The sequence below is a fragment of the Paroedura picta genome, chromosome 5 (assembly GCF_049243985.1).
Source record: "Paroedura picta isolate Pp20150507F chromosome 5, Ppicta_v3.0, whole genome shotgun sequence".
Lineage (NCBI taxonomy): Eukaryota > Metazoa > Chordata > Lepidosauria > Squamata > Gekkonidae > Paroedura > Paroedura picta.
The window spans coordinates 99035910-99055018 of NC_135373.1; the positions used below are offsets into that span (position 1 = coordinate 99035910).

The 19109-nt window shown below is 41.6% G+C and overlaps 1 long non-coding RNA gene across 1 annotated transcript; it reads right to left on the reverse strand.

The window, feature by feature from the left end:
• Window positions 1-1160: 1160 nt before the first annotated feature.
• LOC143839117 (uncharacterized) lies at window positions 1161-11385 on the reverse strand. Its single transcript, XR_013231622.1, has 3 exons — window positions 11309-11385; window positions 2907-3049; window positions 1161-1400 (listed from the first exon to the last, which is right to left on the reverse strand). It is a non-coding gene; the product is annotated as an uncharacterized LOC143839117 (long non-coding RNA).
• Between the last annotated feature and the right edge of the window lie 7724 nt (window positions 11386-19109).

A 19109-nucleotide genomic window follows, 5' to 3' on the forward strand; every position in this document is an offset into this window, starting at 1 on the left:
GGCTCTCTCCTCTGATCTTCCGGCAAAGCGATCGCCATTTTTTTTTCTCCGAGCGAGCGAAGTTCAACCCACCAGCAAGCCTGTTTAGAGGCTTCCCCGGCTTCAGTCCCTCCCCAGAGCTGTTTATTCACTAAGCACAAACAACAGACAAGCCCGTTTGCTGATGTATTTTCCCTTTATTTTTTACACTGTTTTCGGCCGAAAATCGGGCCCGTGAGGGGGGGGTTTCACTCGGGGGGAGCGTGGCAACGATGAAACGACAGCTCAAACACACCTGCCAGCTGATGGGTCTCTCCGTTGCAACAAATCAACACATATTCGTTGCAATGGGTGTGTTTTTTTTTTTTTTTTAAAAACCCTTTCTTAAAGGGAAAGGGGCTGTTTGGGAGCATGCTAACGGCTGCCCATTGGCTGCTTGACGGCCAGGGGCGGGACGAGCTTGGCAATAGCGCTTGCTGTCTAGCGATTTTTGCTGAGACTGGAAGCTTGTGGGAAACAATAGAAACGCAACTGGATTCCACTACAAAGTCAGGTATGCATAATGACGAATTGCACTATTTTAAATGGCGATTTTTCGTTCAGCAAACAATTTGCTACAAGGATCCCGGTGCGGAAAGCCCCTTGGTTGGATAGTGTCAGGATCTGCTGGGTTGCAAGCCTCCTACCTTGATCATTTGGTGTTGTTATTCTGCGTAGTGTCATCTGCCAGTGGGGAGCGGGTTTGGGAAAGTTAACTGATTATAGTTGTTTCTATTGCTTTGCATTGCTTGCTTGCTTGCGTAGTCTAATTGCCAATTTTCTCTTGTGAGGATGGAACTGTGGGAGAGGGGAGCTTGGATGTTATTAGTGAGGCTGGCCTTGATTCAGCCTTGCATGAATGATATGATGTGCACCTGGGGTGCAAGACTAGTTCATGCCTTTTTCCTGGGAACAGGGGGAAGCCTACCTGCTGCCAGCTGGGGGTAAGGGTTTCTGGGGTTATATTTATCAGTGTATTGCCTATTAAATCAGTTTCAACAAGAATAACCATGAGATTTGTATCGCTACCTCAATAAAATGCTATTGCTGCTAATGCCAAATGTGTTAATTTAGGAAGTTGATGGGGGTCTGACAGGAGCCACAGTGATTTGCAGAGATGGTTTAATAAAGTAATCATATAATTTAATTAATAATTTAATTTGAAAAGTTAAATTATCAATGTAACTTTATTACATGTGCATGCCTCTTGCTACCGACCCTGAGCCAACCGGGCAGCCTATAAAAATAAAGTTATCATTGTTGTTATTCCACTGCAGATCCCCAGCAATTTGTCTCTTCCCGAGGGTCTGTGGACAGGAACATTTCAGGTGACACAAAAGGCTGTAGCATGGAGCAGCATAACCTGAAGAAATCACCATCCCCTGTAAAGAAAAATTAAAACTTTGGACTTGCTATAGACCCTTATATTCCATGCAGGTCGTTCCCATAAATATCTAGTTTTAGACTTAATCAGACACATAAGGCAGAAATGCTGTTTTGCTCCAGGATGTTTTTAAAGCCTAAATTTAACTGATAATTAATTAATGTTTTAATTTATACTTGTGATTTATTTGTAATGATTCTTTTAACTTTGATGCTACCTGCGCTGGGCTGACTAGGGAAGGGTGGGCTATAAGAATAAATAATAATAATAATAAATAACACATGTAAAACATCATATCAGACAGGGAAACATCACTTCTGTATATTGTGTTACAAAATGCAAGCTATCAGAGCCAAGCTGTTGCTCAGAATAAATTTACTATAATTCATGGACCTTAGGGCTGCCAGCCCCCAGATGGGGCCTGGGGATCCCCTGATGTTACAGTACGTTCCCAGACTACAGAGATCAGTTCCCTTAGAAAAAATATATTCTTTGGAGGGTGGACTCTGTAGTATTGTACCCCACCAAAGTCCTCGTGCTCCCCAGGCTCCAACTCCAAATCTCCAGGAGTTTCCCAGTCTGGATCTGGAGGCCAGATGGGACCTGACAAACCTAGTGGGTGAGTTATCACTGAAGATGAATTCCACGAAATAATTACTTTGCTGCCCAACGATTAATTCTACAAAATAATTACTTTGCTGCCCAAAATTATGCCTTTAGGTGATTCCCTTAGCATCCCTAAATATATCTGAATGATTTTTTAAAAAATCAATTTGATGTTATCACTAATGTTTTCATGTTCTAAAAGAACATGTTTCAATGCCTGTATTACACTGAAAAGGAAAACAGCTGAAAAAGGGGCAGTGGTCAGTTATTTTATTACAAGGGGGAACACTACCATTAACTGTGGAATGGGCCCTGAAAACAAGATAGTATTATTTGCTTAGATTCAAATGAGTAGCCGTGTTGGTCTGCAGTGGCACAATAAAATCAGAGTCCAGTAGCACCTTTAAGACCAACAAAGATTTATTCAAGGCATGAGCTTTCGAGTACAAGCACTCAAAAGCTCACGCCTTTAATAAATCTTTGTTGATCTTAAAGGTGCTACTGAACTCTGATATTATTTGCTTAGCAACTGCTTTGTGTTAATTAACCATATCCACTTTTTGTAATTACATTACACGAAGGATGATAATCACTTTATCCTCCAATTATGGAGGAGGTAGCTTTCCTTTGACCTTTCTTGCAGTGCCTGTGAAAGGCACTGGGTATGTGTTGCTATCAGTACCCATAAAAGTAGTCTTTCTCTGCTTATAATCAGTGAAACATCCCTTGCATCTTCACATATACCTGCCAAGATTTTCTCTACATTTTTGAAGAGTGACTCTCATGAGTTAGCTACACTCCTTTGTGGCTGCACCTCCACCTCACCTCTCATCTGTTCCTCATTCTCTCTTTTCTTCTGTTTCTTCTTTCCATTTCCAACCCTGGTCTTCATTCTTACCTCTTAGTAAATCTGGCTGCTCCATATGGAAGCCTACTCCAGTTCCTCATTTTTCTTTTCCTCTGTGCCATGAGATATGAGCAGGGAAGGAGATGGGTAATTTTCGTCGACCATCTCTGTCAATTTGATTGTTGCTGTTGATGCTGACGATGATGATAAGGAAGGAGAAATAGAAAGTATGCACTTTTCATCCCATCTTTCCATCCCCCCATTTAAATCAATACAATTAAAACAAAATCAAACAACAATGTTAAAATATAAACCCAAAAGGAATAATCAGCAATAAAACAGCATGTTATTTGAACTCAAATTTGATGGACTTCAAATATCCTTGGGGGAGGAGCTATTAAACAGTACACTTTCCATGCAATTTCACTGCATCATGCATCAGTAAGACTTATGTAGTAAAATTCTTCAGTGGGAAAGCATGGTGCATATTGTTGTATCCAGCAGCAGACAAGCAGGTTGGAGGCCCCACAGAAAGAGGTCAGGGGCATCATGCAGCCCGCAGGCCACAGGTTGGGGACACCTGGGGTAAAGATAACTTTTTCTCAGTCTCCCCAAAAACTAGAACTTGTGGATACTAAACAAAGTAGATGCACAGTTGATTCAGGACAGATAAACATAAATACTTCTTTAGTCAATTACAGTAGTCATTAAAATAAGGAATTCACTGCCAGAGGATGTAGTGGTGGCCACAGACAGAGATTATATTAAAATGGGATTAGATAGATTTATGGAGAATGGGTATATCAATGGCTACTAGCCATGCTGACTAAAGGGAACCTCAACATTCAGAGGCAGTAGACATTTAAATCCCTGAGCTGGAAGGTAACATTAGAGGAAGGCCTACAGGGTAACCAGTTGGCCAAAGACTGAGACAGTATGTTGGACTAGATGAACCACTGGTCTGATCCACCGATGGTGTTCTTTATGTTCTTATGACTGCTAGATAAAAAAGTAAATGATATGACGTCTAAGAAGGCTTCATGCCAAAATCACATATCTCTTTTTAGATTTTGTCAGTGTATACTGAACTCTTATCCTCTCTGGTGGGAAGGGACTGAAATCTAACAAGGAAGAAAATTGAGATAGATGGAAGTAATTAAACATACCTGCTGTCAGATACCACTACTAGTAGGCAAATGCCATTACTGGTAGGCATGACCTTTTTATGATTCATGTGTAACTCAGGATTGCATTCACAATAGGCATGTTTGTATATCTCCCATTTTGATTTAATGAGACCCCTTTGAAGTAGATTAAGCTTGGATCATATGACAGGCCACAAACCAGTTAGTGAACTTCATGTCCAAGTGATGATCAGATGTCCTCAGTCCCATCTAGACGCGAAGTCCTCTACACCACACTAGTTTGGTTAATATACCTTGGAGGTGGCTGTTAATTGGAGTGGGCAAAGAGACTCGACTATTCAGAACAGGATACAAGAATGTCAATTAAAGTGCATAAGGAAGGTAAAGAGATAATGAAAAAGATAGACTTTTGGACAGGGAAACTGATTAATAGTCTGTAAACACCTGATCTTTTAGATGACCTACACCTGAATGGGAGCTGAACAGGAACCGTGCAAGCTGGGTAAAGGAAGATCAAGATATAAACAGATCAAATAAATATTTTTTTAAAATGAAGGTGGGGAACCAAGCAGAACCACTGTAGCGTTGTTCGTTCTTCTCTGAACCTTTAAGTTGTGTGTATGCATTCAATAGACCAGTCTTTAACTACAGACCCTCCTTAGGACGAAAGCAAGGGCAATGGTTGATCACATTTGATTAACCTAGGAACACTGTATAAATCCTGTTCATTGAGATTCCCACCCCTGGTCACCATATATGATCCTTCAAGCACACTAGGTATTTGGCAATTCAATCCTAACCAGAGTTACATCCTTCTAAGACCACTGATTTCAATTGCTTTTGACAGGCATGACTCTGGTTAGGATGGCACTGTATATTCCTTTCTGTTTCTTTCATCCATGTCTGCAATGAGTTGTTATCAGAACCGATAAGCTGATTTGCTCTCCTAAGGCACAAAACCTTTGTTTACTTGATGCAGAAGGAACGTTCCCCCACCCCCAATCAAATATTAGAGTGAGAACTTCAACATTACAGTCTCTCATATTATGTTCATCTTCAGTGCTTGACAACACAACTTGACTGCTCCATCCAGATCTACAATTTAATGTGCTGAACTGTTCAAACACCTGTGCCTCATTACTATAAATGGTTAACATATACTTCCAACCTATGCCCATTCACCAATTTATATTGCAAACTGCAAAGCCAGGCAATGTGGTGTGGCTTCCTGCAGCAAAGAGACTACGATACCTCCCCACTATGTTGATTTGCTTGTGCCTCTGACTTAGCTATACTCTTTGATGCAATTTCTTCATTGCATCACTTTGGAAGTCTGGTTGCTATGGCAACTGAGCACAGCTTTAACAATCTGTTTGTGGTCCACCTATTTGAAGTAGACATTATTCTGGATTCTTTATATTTCAATTCTTGCTGTTCAGTTAAGTATGTAACATAAGAGATTTTTTAAAATACTGATTATTTGGTGGCTGGTAACCACCTAGAAGTTAAGAAAAGCCATCTTATAATGTTTGCCTGGGATGGAAGACAGCTTTCTATTAAATAATGAACTCTCAGAGGTGTGGTTAATATGAATCTTCTAGAAAGATAAATATTTGGTTGGAGAAATTCAGTAAAACATTGAAAAAAATAATTTTAGAGTTGATTAAATAGTTGAATGTTACATGCAAAGTTTCCTACTCTAAGAAAACGACTACAGTGTTTGTCTCATGGGGCCCAGGCCAATTCCAAGCTGGTCCAGAGTATATCTTCTAAACGTATAACAGTACTGTGAGAATATAATAATAATAAGAGAGTTGGTTCTTATATGCTGCTTTTCTCTACCCGAAGGAGGCTCAAAGCGACTTACAGTCACCTTCCCTTTCCTCTCCCCACAACAGACACCCTGTGAGGTGGGTGAGGCTGAGAGAGCCTTGATATCACTGCTCGGTCCGAACAGTTTTATCAGTGCCCTGGCGAGCCCAAGGTTACCCAGTTGCTTGCATGTGGGGGGGGGGGGTGCAAAATCGAACCCGGCATGCCAGATTAGAAGTCCACACTCCTAACCACTGCACCAGACTGGCTCTCCAGTTAGCAGTTTCTTGGTATGCACAGAAGTTTGAAGACAGGAAGAACAAAAAAGCAACATTATTTTTCCTGCTTAATAAAAGGTTTGCTGCGAATAGTGTTCCATACCACGATCTACCAACAAAACATTATACTCTGAACCATTTTGGATCCTAACCTCACATAAATGAGATTACATTGCTGTAGTGTAATCCATGTTAATTAACCCAGGATAACTACACCTTCTTTGTTCCATACTACCAATGAAAAACATGGATTAGGATGACCACCATCTAAAAACAAGTATAAAATGAAGTAGGGGAGCAATGATTCCCCAAAAATAGTTAAAAAGAATTAGAAAGAAAATAACTTGCATTGTAAATGCTTCTTTGGGTATTGCCATGAAGTTTATTTGACAAATATTCTTTCATTCATATTTTTAATGTGGGACTGAGAATAGGAAAAAGTAATTTGTTTCTTATTTGATACATCTATATCCCATCTTTCTGCCATTATATCCAAGATGGTATTTAATTTTAAAAGATTCCTATAATTTAATACACACAGCACAAAAGAAAAAGGATACCGGCAAGGAAGAAGAAAACAAGCATATTCAGCTACCCAAGTTTTGGAACTGTATAAAGTAAATGTATCTCTTAACTAATGTAATCTCACTTTGGAAAATACGAAAAGTATTTTATTGTCATTTAAATTGTTACTAGGGCCACATCACCCAAAGTGTATGTCTATAATACCCTTACAAAATGGACCTTGAACTGCCAATTACCATTCAACTTTACTAAACTTCTGATCATTTTATTTGGAGGTGGTTCCCACTTGGGGCTTGCTGAGTCATTGCACTTCACATAATATCTTGAGTAACTCTACCACCAAGTTTGAATTTGTTGCCCATTTTATTTAACATATTCCTTTGCATCTTATTGTTCCTTTCCCAATGAAGTAGAAATAACTGGACTTCCTATAGCTAGTCTGCTGCATTCACATTTCAATGTGTTTAAGTTTACTAGCATTTGTTCCATCCAATGCCAAGGTATGATTTCATTCAGAAAAACAGATCTTAAATTACCTGACCCTCTTCAGGCTCTTTTCTGTGTGTGCATAAAGTGTCATCAAAACTTGTGGTGACCCCCTAGGGCAGGGGTAGTCAACCTGTGATCCTCTAGATGTCCTCCAGCAAATGCTGGCAGGGGCTCTTGGGAATTGTAGTCCATGAACATCTGGAGGACCACAGGTTGACTACCCCTGCCCTAGGGTTTTCAAGACAAGTGATTAAACAGAGGTGGTTTGTCATTGTCTTCCTCTGCAAAGTCTTCTTTGACGATCTCCCATTCAAGTATTGATCCTGCTTAGTTTCTAAGATCTGATTGAGATTGGGCTACTATACCATTCCACATCCTCTTTCCTTTTCTATTGTACTTTCTCCAGTGTGCATTGATAACCTGGAAGACAGGCTGCTTCAGGTGCCAGTACTTTTATAACAAATATAACTGAGCAGCTGATTGAATTCTCTTTCCAGAAAGGCTTGCCAGACACATTGTACTGATATCTTTCAATATGAGTTAAGATTCCCTCCCCCTTTATTTGGATTATATTTTGATACACAGTCTTTTAATTGTCTTAAGCTGCTCATTTTAAATGTTGAAATTCTCTGGCTTTTAATGTTATATTCGTATATTTCTTTGTAAACTGCTTTGTAAACTGCAGTAGAGCATGTAATGGAAAATTGAATATAATTTAAAATATTATGAAGAATATTACAATATTACAGAGCCAGTTTGGTGTAGTGGTTAGGAGTGTGGACTTCTAATCTGGCATGCTGGGTTCAATTCGGCACTCCCCCACATGCAACCAGCTGGGTGACCTTGGGCTCGTCAGGGCACCGATAAAGCTGTTCTGACCGAGCAGTGATATCAGGGCTCTCTCAGCCTCACCCACCCCACAGGGTGTCTGTTGTGCGGAGAGGAATGGGAAGGCGACTGTAAGCCGCTTTGAGCTTCCTTCGGGTAGGGAAAAGCGGCATATAAGAACCAACTCTTCTTATTATTCTACAATAACATTCTATTTTTGCACCTGATGAAAATTCCACCACACATACAGGTAATATATGATTGATACACATTGTTATTTAAGAAGGAAAAATTCAGTTATCTGAATAACAAGGAAGTCAGCATGGATTTATCTCCAACAGGTCTTGCCAGACCAACCTGGTTTCCTTTTTTGACCAAGTAACAGGTTTGCTGGATCGTGGAAATTCGGTTGATGTCATTTACTTGGATTTTAGTAAAGCTTTTGACAAGGTTCCCCATGATGTTCTGATGGATAATTTGAAGGACTGCAATCTGGATTTTCAGATAGTCAGGTGGATAGGGCATTGGTTAGAGAACCGCACTCAAAGAGTTGTTGTCAGTGGTGTTTTTCACAGTCAGAGTAGTTCAGCAGTGGAATAGGCTGCCTAGGGAGGTGGTGAACTTTCCCTCACTGGCAGTCTTCAAGCAAAGGCTGGATATACACTTTTCTTGGATGCATTAGGATGGTTAGGGCTGATCCTGTGTTGAGCAGGGGGTTGGACTAGATGGCCTGTATGGCCCCTTCCAACTCTATGATTCTCTGATTCTCTGATTCTATGACTCTATGTGGTCTGCAAACTGAATGAAATGGTTAAGGAAGAACAAGTTACTCCAGATAAAGAAAGAAATATCAATGCCCTGAGAGGGATAAGGTTTGGGTCTTGGCAGACTCCATCAAGAGCTTAGGGATATTTCTGGAGCTGGCTTTGGAGATGGAGAAGCAGGTAAGTACTGTTGCTAGAATTGATTTATTCCTGCTACAACTGACTCAGAAATTGCACAGTGATACTGATCTAATACTACAAAAAACCTCTGGATTGGATTATTGTCCTGTGTTCTATGTGGGGCTCCTCTTGAAGAAAACTAAGTGTCAAAGTTTATCTTCAAGAGAAGCCCTACATAGAACACAGTACAGTACTCCAATCTAGACGATCAGTATGGCCAGGGCAACTGTATCCAGTGTAGCAGCTCAGCTCCTGACTGGGTTCAGTAAGACTAATCATAATCCTGATATTTTTTTAATATCCATAATGGCTGCTGGAGTGCTTCTGGGTTCAGTTGAAGATCCTGGTTTTAACTTTTAAAGCTCTAAATATCACAGAACCCATATACTCTTTGGACCATCTCTCCTGATAAGACAGTCCACTCTTAATAGCTGGGATCGCTCTCTACTATAAGGGAGGCTAAAACTATATCAGCTCAAACAAGAATTGTGTTTTTCCTGTGGCAATTCCACTCCTAGGGAAGTGCCCAAGGAAGTGAGGGCTATGATACCTTTGTTGCATCTAGGAAAAAGTGTGTAGTGCATGAGCACATCCTTCTACTCGATCAGACCCTTCAGTCCAGTTTCTGTATCAGTATTTCTTGTCCATTTTAATGGGTTTTTAATGGGAGTTTTAACTGGATACCTGTAACCCACCAAGAGCCTGCTTGGGAGTGGTGGGTAACAAATTTAATATAATAATAATAATAATAATAATAATAATAATAATAATAATAATAATAATAATAATAATAAGTATTATCTACTCAAACTGGCAGTGGTTCTTCAGGGTCTCAGGCCAAGGTATTCCAAATCACTGACTGCCTGGTCCTTTTATTGGAAATGCCAGGGATTGAACCTGGAACTTTCTGCATGCCAAGAAGAGACTTCCACGGAGTCAAAGCCCTGAGACCATTTAAAAAGGAATTTTGATTGAGCTATTATGTTTTTTTTGGCACTTATTGCTTAACAATTACTTCTCAGAAGCTGTTGTAAAAGTTCTACATTATGCTTGATGAACTATTTTGCTTTAACCCTGAGCAAAATGAAAAAGTGGTATATAAATATTTCAAATAAATAAGAAACTTGCCAATTTACTGTCTTTCAATACTGTTCTGCATCTGTGGTCTGAGGCAGCTTTATAGCAGAACCAGCTGTGTAAAAATATGAGCAATGTATGAATGATATATCAGAGTTTTACTTAAGCCAGACGTGATACTGTTTTAAATACCAGGGTTCTGCCACAGAAGACAGGAAGCAATGCTCCAGCTAGCCCATGCAGTGGGCCTTTGCCCACCCCAGCATAACTTACAGGTTTCTGAATGCTGGATGTAGACATGTTCACACTTAAAGCCAAAATGCAAAACCACACTGCCCATCCCCCTTCCCTTTAGATTGGAATTCTTCAAAATGACATCACCAGCCTTTTAGCCTGGAACTCATTTGGAAACAAGAAAGAAAGAGAGAAATACCGAGAGACAGGAGGCTGGAAAAGGGGATCCCCTATGAGATCTGTACTTCAGGGCAGTTGTTGCATGTTGCAGGCTCCTCTCTGCCCCTCCCCCCTTCAAACAGTGCCGTAAATTCATCCTGTAGTGGCAAAACATGGGAACTTAATGGCCCAATTTCTGTCAACACTCATATATGCTTATCCAAGAACCTGGTTCAATGCCGGCCATGTAAAGCAATACCAGAAAGCACCCTGAGAGCGTACAGAGTGTATTTCTCCTTCCCCGAGTAATCCCATTAACCTAAGATAAAGGCTTGAAAGAGATGATGATTTACAGCAGGCCTCAGTTTCCTAAACATAGAATTTTAGAAATCAAAAGGAATTGCATTTTGAAATGCTCTGGCTAAACTTATAATGGAAAACAAACAAACAACCACGTTCCTTTTGCCTGGGGGGCAGCTGTGCCTCTTTCACCAGCAAGCAGACTCCCACCCTCTTGCTCCCACCCTCGTTACCCATTTTGCATTTTTCTCAGCATTTTCACTTTTAGGGCTGGCTACTTTAACGTTGCCTTGCTTGCCTTCATGCAATGCAATGCAATGAAAAAAACAACCCCAAACAAAAGCAAAAACGGAGCCCATTGACTATTAATCCTATATTCCAAGATACTTCTTAGAGATTGTGTTTGGTATGAAACTATTTCATTTAAAATTAGGAAAGGAGAGTGGAGAGGTGTGGGGGGAGACACGCTATGTTTAGACCGAACTGTTTTGTCGGGGCCCCTTTAAGAAATGGGCTGCCTTCCCTTTTTATGTAATCGCTAAGGGCTGGGGCGAGGCTTCGTGAGCTCGTGAATCAGAGCGCTCCCTTCAGACAAGATATCTCAGGTTTCCTCTGTAACGTCCTGTCTTCCCTCCCACTCACAAAGTACTGCAGCCGAGTACCGTGAACAGCAGCCCTGGCTTTCATAGACGGCTGGGTAGGCTGCAGGAGCAGATGTGATTGTTATCCAGTCTGTGCTTCTCTCTCCCCCCCCCCCGCCCCTTTCTAAAAGGCATGAAGGGAAAAGATAATGCATTCTGCCATTTGCGAGGACGGCCAATCAAGTTACAGGCAATTTCACTTCCAGCCAGTCGGACAACTGGTGATTTGTGCCTCAGCCAATCAGATTTATCCCTGAAGCTCCACTTCAACTCCCATAGGGAGCTGGTTAATTGCAGGTTAGTAGCTGCCAAGATCTGTTCTTTTACGCCTGATGTTTCTCGACTGGTAGAAAGAGGGAACGTTACCTTTTCCTAAGGGGAGTCCTATCCGTGGTCTCCGGTCCCCCTCCCCCGAAAAGAAAATAACCTGAACATAAATACACGAGCAAAAAAACGTTCGTTTAACTGACCCTCCGGAGCCGGTCGTATGTTTTATTACAGATTTTGAATGTTTGCATTTAAAAGCGTAAAATCCGTGACGCTGGATCAGAGCAGTGATCCATCCTCTGGAAATTAGTCATTGCAGCTATTGATGGAACTTTTTTTTCATGATCTGGATGTCTTGTCTCTCCAACCACTTTTGACACCTCTGCATAATTGTATCAATTTATAATGGCTCCATTTAGTAATTTTACAATCTAAACTGAAAAGCCTGAACTCCAGCTCCTTCATTGTTTTGGTGGCCTTTGTCTTCACCTTTTCTAGGTCTAGGATGATACCCATTTTGAAAGGCAGCATGCAGAACTGTACACAGCATTCGAAATATGTCTACACCACAGAACTACACAGAGGCATGATAATAGAGGCTGTTTTGCTTCAAACCCTTTCCTAATAATTTTCCTTTTCCACTGTTACAACACTGCAGGCCACATTCTCATGAAGCTGTTCACTGCAACCTCAAGACCTCTCCTCCATCAGTCAGTCCCATCAATGGGTATCACATTGCTCTAAGTTACATTGATTTTCATTTCACATGTTTCTGAAGGACCTGAATGCCTCATAGTATAAGGCCTGTGTACACAGAGCTGAGTAGCAGGTATTAAAGCAGGTCTCCTCAACCATTGAGAACCTGCACAAATCTTTGGGATTTTACCATAGGAGAATGAGTGCAACCACAAAATGGTTATACATAATTATAACAGTGGCTTTTCAGTATTTAACACTCTGCCCTTTAAATTGAACATATTATTTAGCACTCTGCCCTTTAAAATGAACATATTATTTTAAAGTATTTTCTTGTTTGCAGTTTACCTCCAATCACATAGTGAAAATCCTTGCACTGTGATGTTATCCAATGTTTTTTAAATCTGTATGGCCAGTCAGAAGTCCTGGTGGGCAAAAGCCCTACCCACTTTCTGAAAATACTAGGTGGGCACTATGTTGGGGACCCCTGCATTAAAAACTATGCATGTCAAATGTATTTGCTTACATTAAAGTGGGCCTCTAGATATGATTACCTGTTTAGTCATACTTCGGCTTATTCACAGGTGCATGATCATGCTTACAGCAGGATGAATATGCTTACAAACAACTTCTCTGCACTTTCCGTTGTTTGCACACCTTGGAAATTAAAGTCCTAATCAAGTGTTAGTGTTTTGTGGAATCAACTTCTTCACACACTTAATAGAAGAGGGATGTTTTTGCACTCTTTCCTCCCAATACTATGAAATTGCGAAAACACAATATTAGAAATTCCCAAAGCTAAACAATTTGCAACTGCCAGGAATGTTTCTGCCTAGGACTAATCATGCCCTTAACCTGACCACCAGTTAGCCGTGCATGTGCAGAACCCGTATGCCTAAAGTCACAGCGGGAGAGTGAAAACTGACTGAGCAAAAGCTACAGAGAAGTTTCCCAGAACCATTAAGAAGCTCTACCTAATAGACCATGAGAAGACCTTGCCTGAATGGGAGGAGAGTGAAGCCTTCTGAGGCAGGAGGAGGAGCCCAGACACAGTTTGAGGCAGCTACACAGAGCCTAACACTCAGGGAAATCCCTCATTAGCCACAGGAAAGCAGCTGTAATCTAAAGCAGGGGTAGTCAACCTGTGGTCCTCCAGATGTCCATGGACTACAGTTCCCTGAACCCCTGCCAGCAAACGCTGGCAGGGGCTCATGGGAATTGTAGTCCATGGACATCTGGAGGACCACAGGTTGACTACCCCTGATCTAAAGGGATGGCTGCCCGCTCAGTCCAGTAGTTACAATAGCAATAAAGTTGTGAACTTGGGGGGAGTGTGTTGAAGAAACTGTGATGGAAACAGAGATTGTACAATTGGATTGATAATGCCCCTTAGCATACAACTGTAGCAGCAGAACCAATTTTGAATGCAGTGGGATTTTTAAGACCAAGAACACTGAAGTGTGCTTGTACACGAAAGCTTATTTATTAATTTTGGTTCTATACCACCCTCCCATTTATACCTTGAATACTACAACATTGTTGGTCTTAAAGGTGCCACTAGACTCATTGCTACTTCAGACCAACATGGCTTACCCAACCGAATATAGTTTTAATAATTGAACTGCTACGCCCCCAGTTTCGTGAGTGGTTTGGTGTAGTGGTTAGGAGTGCAGACTTCTAATCTGGCGAGTTCAATTCTGCACTCCCCCACATGCAGCCAGCTGGGTGACCTTGGGTTAGCCACGGCGCTGATAAAGTTGTTCTGACTGAGCAGTGATATCAGGGCTCTCTCGCCTCCCCTACCTCACTGGGGGTCTGTTGTGGGGAAAGGGAAGGCGACTGTAAGCCGATTTGAGACTCCTTTGGGCAGAGAAAAGTGGCATATAAGAACCAACTCTTCTTCTTCATTATCTCACCCAAATTCAGTTTTTTTAACCTTTAAAATAAAAACCACTAATGAAAGTACTCAAGAGTGTGTTTTTGTTTTTCTACCTGAAAAACATCTGCCCAGGGAAGTCCGGTAAAGAAAGTACTACAAATTTGTGGAAGTCATCTGAAGGGGTGAGGAAGCCACTAGAAATGCCACCTATTGAGACATCCACAAATTGTTATTTTATGGGTAACTAAGCAGCTTTGCCTAGGAGAATCTTTATATTTGTTGGGAAGGAAGAGCTGCAGTTCTGTTGAAAGTCCACTACACTTTGATCCTTCATCCTTTAATGACAAGGGATAAAGCTAGACTTCTTGGAGAGACATGACATGGCCGTTGAAAATTAAATGGTTGGGTGGACTAAGGCTATCTGAAAAAGATCCTCAAGCCTCTTCCTGAAAGGAAAAAAACTAATGAATCTTATTTGGGGCAATCTACAGAAATGGACTCCGGGGAATGGTAGAGGACAGGAAAGCCTGGAGGATCATTGTCCATGGGGTCACGATGGGTCGGACACGACTTCGCACCTAACAATAGAAGTGTAGCAAAATTATGGACACCTGTTACCAAAGAACATTATGACCACTGATTTGTCCTATTCAATTCTAGCAGACAAGAATCAGAGGCAGTGCTTTTTTAGTAGTGGCACCTCTTCTATGGTGTGCTCAGCACCTATACTGCTGTTCTATGTGCCAGGGCAAAATGTATCTGTTCGCTCAGGCTTTTAGTGAAGGTATCTTTTAACACCAATTAAGTGTGCTTTTAATCCCCAATTGTTATTTGAAGTTGTTCAGTGACCGATTATGCACAGGCAGAAAGGCCAAGCTGGGAAGTGGGGCTAATCCCCATGTGCACATAACGTTGCCACCATTCTCGCCCTGGCCTGACTCAGGGCCTCAGATGGCCTGCAGCAGGAGAACACAGTTGCCATGGCCACCACTGGTGGCTAGGCCGGGGCAGGCCTGTATGCATCCTCCCTGTGCTATTGTGGCCCTTTTCACTCTTCTGTACACTACCCACAAGGGTGATTACTTCATGCATCTGACACTAGGATACTGTCCTCAAAACATTATTCTGCAATAAATATACTAGTCCTGAAGGCACCGAACAAACCAGACTGCAGTGCTCTAAGTGTTGCCAGAGTTCTGCATAACTGTGGCAGGGCATTTAGAAATTGATTTGATGCCACTACCTTAAATTGCTGGATTAACAGTATTCTCCCTCCAGCAATTCACATGCAGTGTCTCCAAGCTACTTTAATATAATTTACATACTCTGCCAAGTATTTTCAACCACTTCACAAACTACCAGTTTATTTTTAAGGGATGCAAATACAATTTCTAGCAGCCATGACCATCACAGCCGTCCAACGTTCCAGGTGTTTCTGTTGCAAAGGAAAAACCCATATGTTCCAGTTTGAAATAGTACCTGATAAAGTTCACCACTCAATAAGGATCCTATTTAAAAAAAATTAAAATTGAGATTTAGAAGTTATCCCTAGGAGTAGTTTTACCTGGACTAAAATCCCCCCACTTATCATGAATACTGCAACTCTTTGATATACTGTTGTGCTTTCAAGCATTCTTATAGTACTGAATGAAATTACTAGTTATGGAACGATTATATGCTTGTTTCAAGCTTAGAGTTTCTGGGAGATGAAAAAGACAGGAAGGAGTAGAATATTCTGATGGGATATACGTTTTTTCTAAAAGCAAACCTTTCTGGAAATAACAGAGTGTTTTGTCTTCTGTCTTATACAAATTTCCATTCTTCAGCCAACCTGTATTGGATCTCTAATGTAGTTTTTACTCTACTATCTTCTGATATGGGATAAGTATTATTACCACTGGGAGAGAATGACCAGAGTTTTTTTTTGGAGTAGTTGCATGTACAATCAGAAGTACAAATTACTCCAGGAAGATTAAGACCTCTTCTCTCTTCAGTCACTGGATGATTCATAGTTTACTCTGCCCTACAGAACTGGTGGAATTGCATAGAGCCTACCCACTTGAAAATGAAGGCTTGTCAACAGCTTTGCAGGAGCTTGGAACGGGGCCAGCGGGAAGAGGAAGTTGCTGTACAAGACACCTGAAGAACAGGAAGCATAGAGGAGACCGGCTTTCATTCCTTCCTGACTCATCAGAAGGATTTCTTAGCTCAGCCAATGTTAACTATTTTCATTAAGGACTTGAATTATATGATAACAAAGTCCCATACTAATTAAATACTAAAATGAGTGTATTAAAACGTTTCCATAACACTACCATTAAATACCTGCTACTGAAATGATCAAATATTAACTGTTCGACTAAAGTGGCTTTTCACTAAAGTGAAAAGCAAAGTGTTTCTGTTAACCTGGAAGCTTCTGGTTGCTCTGCTGGCTTTCTATACAGCTGCAACCACTACACCAGGATTTATTACCTATTCCCCCAGTAACATGTTACAGCTTGTGCTTTCTCTGTGGCTGCACATGGGCTATAAAACACATCAGAAAGGAGGCCCCAACCCCGCAAATGTTTCAGAGACTGTGTTAAAGCACCTTCTCTTCATATCTTTAGTAGCTCTTGAGAGTTCTGGCTGATTTGCTTCCTTTTATTTGTATTTGAGCTGATATTTGTTAATGTAAGCTGCTTTTGTATCTTGTTGATCAGGAGAAGATGACTATATTTTAGAATCATAGAATCATAGAATCATAGAATCATAGAGTTGGAAGGGGCCATACAGGCCATCTAGTCCAACCCCCTGCTCAACGCAGGATTAGCCCTAAGCATCCTAAAGCATCCAAGAAAAGTGTGTATCCAACCTTTGCTTGAAGACTTCCAGTGAGGGGGCACTCACCACCTCCTTAGGCAGCCTATTTTAAACAAGATGCCTATTTTAAACAAGATGCCTATTTTAAACAAGATGCAAAGCCCATTGTATTTAGGAATACAATGGGCGCTAGCATGGGGACTGGTGGGCCTGGTGGGCTCGCAGGGCTGCTGGCAGGTCCCTCCACCGTGCTGTCCCGCCACCCCCTTCCCTCCCCCCCCCCGAGGTCCTGGCTTTGGCACAGCGACAGGAGCAGGAATGCCATGTCGGGCCTGCACTTCTCACTGCGGCAAAGCCTCCCTCCTCCCCCCGAGATCCTAGCTTCAGCACGGCGAAAGGAGCAGGCCTGCTCTTCTCGGTGCGTCAAAACCTTTCCCCCACCCCCTCCCTGCCCAAGGTCCCGGCTTTGGGAAAGGAGCAGGGCCGCCACATCTTTGACGTGGTGGCCCTGCTCCCTTTCCTGGCCAGGAAGCCCCAAGACTGACACTCGGATGGGCCAATCGGGAGCCGCTTTGCGGCTCCTGATTGGTCCCTACAAGTTTTTATCACGGACTTGCCCCACCCCTTTCTCCACCCACAATGCCCTTACTGTTTTATTTTACAAATATAGATATTAAAAGTTCTATTTTAAAGTTACAGAGTACATTAGGAATTGCAACCTTTATGTACATTCCCAACCTGGATAGCTCAGGCCAACCGAATGCTGCCAGATTTTGGAAGCTAAGATTTTGGAGGCTAGCACTTGGAAAGGCAATCTCCATGAAATTCCAGTGCTGTGATATGGGGGTAGGCAATGGCAAACCACCTCTGAATAGGATGCTTAGGATGCTTTGGGCTGATCCTGCATTGAGCAGGGGGTTGGACTAGATGGCCTGTATGGCCCCTTCCAACTTTATGATTCTATGTCTTGCCTGGCAGCCAGACAATCTTAGGACCTCCTGGTTACATTACAGCTGTATAATATATAATACTTATGCCTTTAACTCCTACATCAATCTGCATATAGCCCTATGGGGCAGGGGGGGTGCAAATATTATTACCTGGACACATATGACTGTTAGTGGAAGACAACTTGCACAGCTCTATGTTCCACCACAGCATTTACTCTAGGCTGGTTTACTTCAGGTATAATGAGCAGATTAATAACTGAAGTAAAGCCCACTCTTCTGCTTTAATGGGTTAATCTAATCCAGAAGCCTGTTGCACACAGTGGTCAGCCAGTTATCCTGGAAGGCCAACAAACAGAGCAGGCAGTGTGTTGCATGTTGAAAGTCAAACCCAATTTATGAGAGGACTAATATCAGGGTTAAGAACACAGAAACATTCCTTCAGAACATGTATTCTGGGTGGAATGCACACAGCTATGGAGGGGCAGTTGTAGCCCCAGTTCCTGCCAGACCACTTGACCAATTCCAAGCTGTGGTCCTAATTCATAATTTTCACGTACATGACTACACCACAGACCATGAACTGAAATTTACGTCCATTCATATATATCTTTGTTCCCTTAGACTGTTAGCTCAATTGCTCATTAATGTTGCTATGCATCTGTAGAGAATCTCAGAGGGTGGTATGCATAGACTGATCACATGTAAGCACACTCAAGATGGCTGTTTATGTAAGCCATTTACAAAAACTACAATTTTGAATGTGTTTGTACAAGCAGAATTTGTCACTATTACTCTTAAATAGAAATGAAATTGTGGTTTCTCTACTATCTGCTGTTGAGGAGGGGAAGTTTTTAAAAAAATCTATTAGCTAAGAAAGATGGGACCTCAAGCAGTTCATCAGGGGGAACAAACTTGTAACAGTAATTTGTTGTGCCTTTGGGTCACAGCCACTTTATGAAGTAATTTTGCTTCCATAGAACCTCATGAACATCTTCCTGTTACTGCTAGATAATTATTGCAAAGTTATGAGAAAAAGCATAGTTCAAAGGTGTCTTTTTGCATTAAGCACAAGGAGGCAGCTTTCTCAGGTAAAGGCTTGCTGAATAAAGCGCCTTTTGAAGTCAAGAACTGTGCAGACCACAAAGAAGCACTAAATAAGACCCCCCCAATGATGTATCACAAGAACTCTCATTCAATACAAGATTAGTCCAGCTAAGAAAACACATAA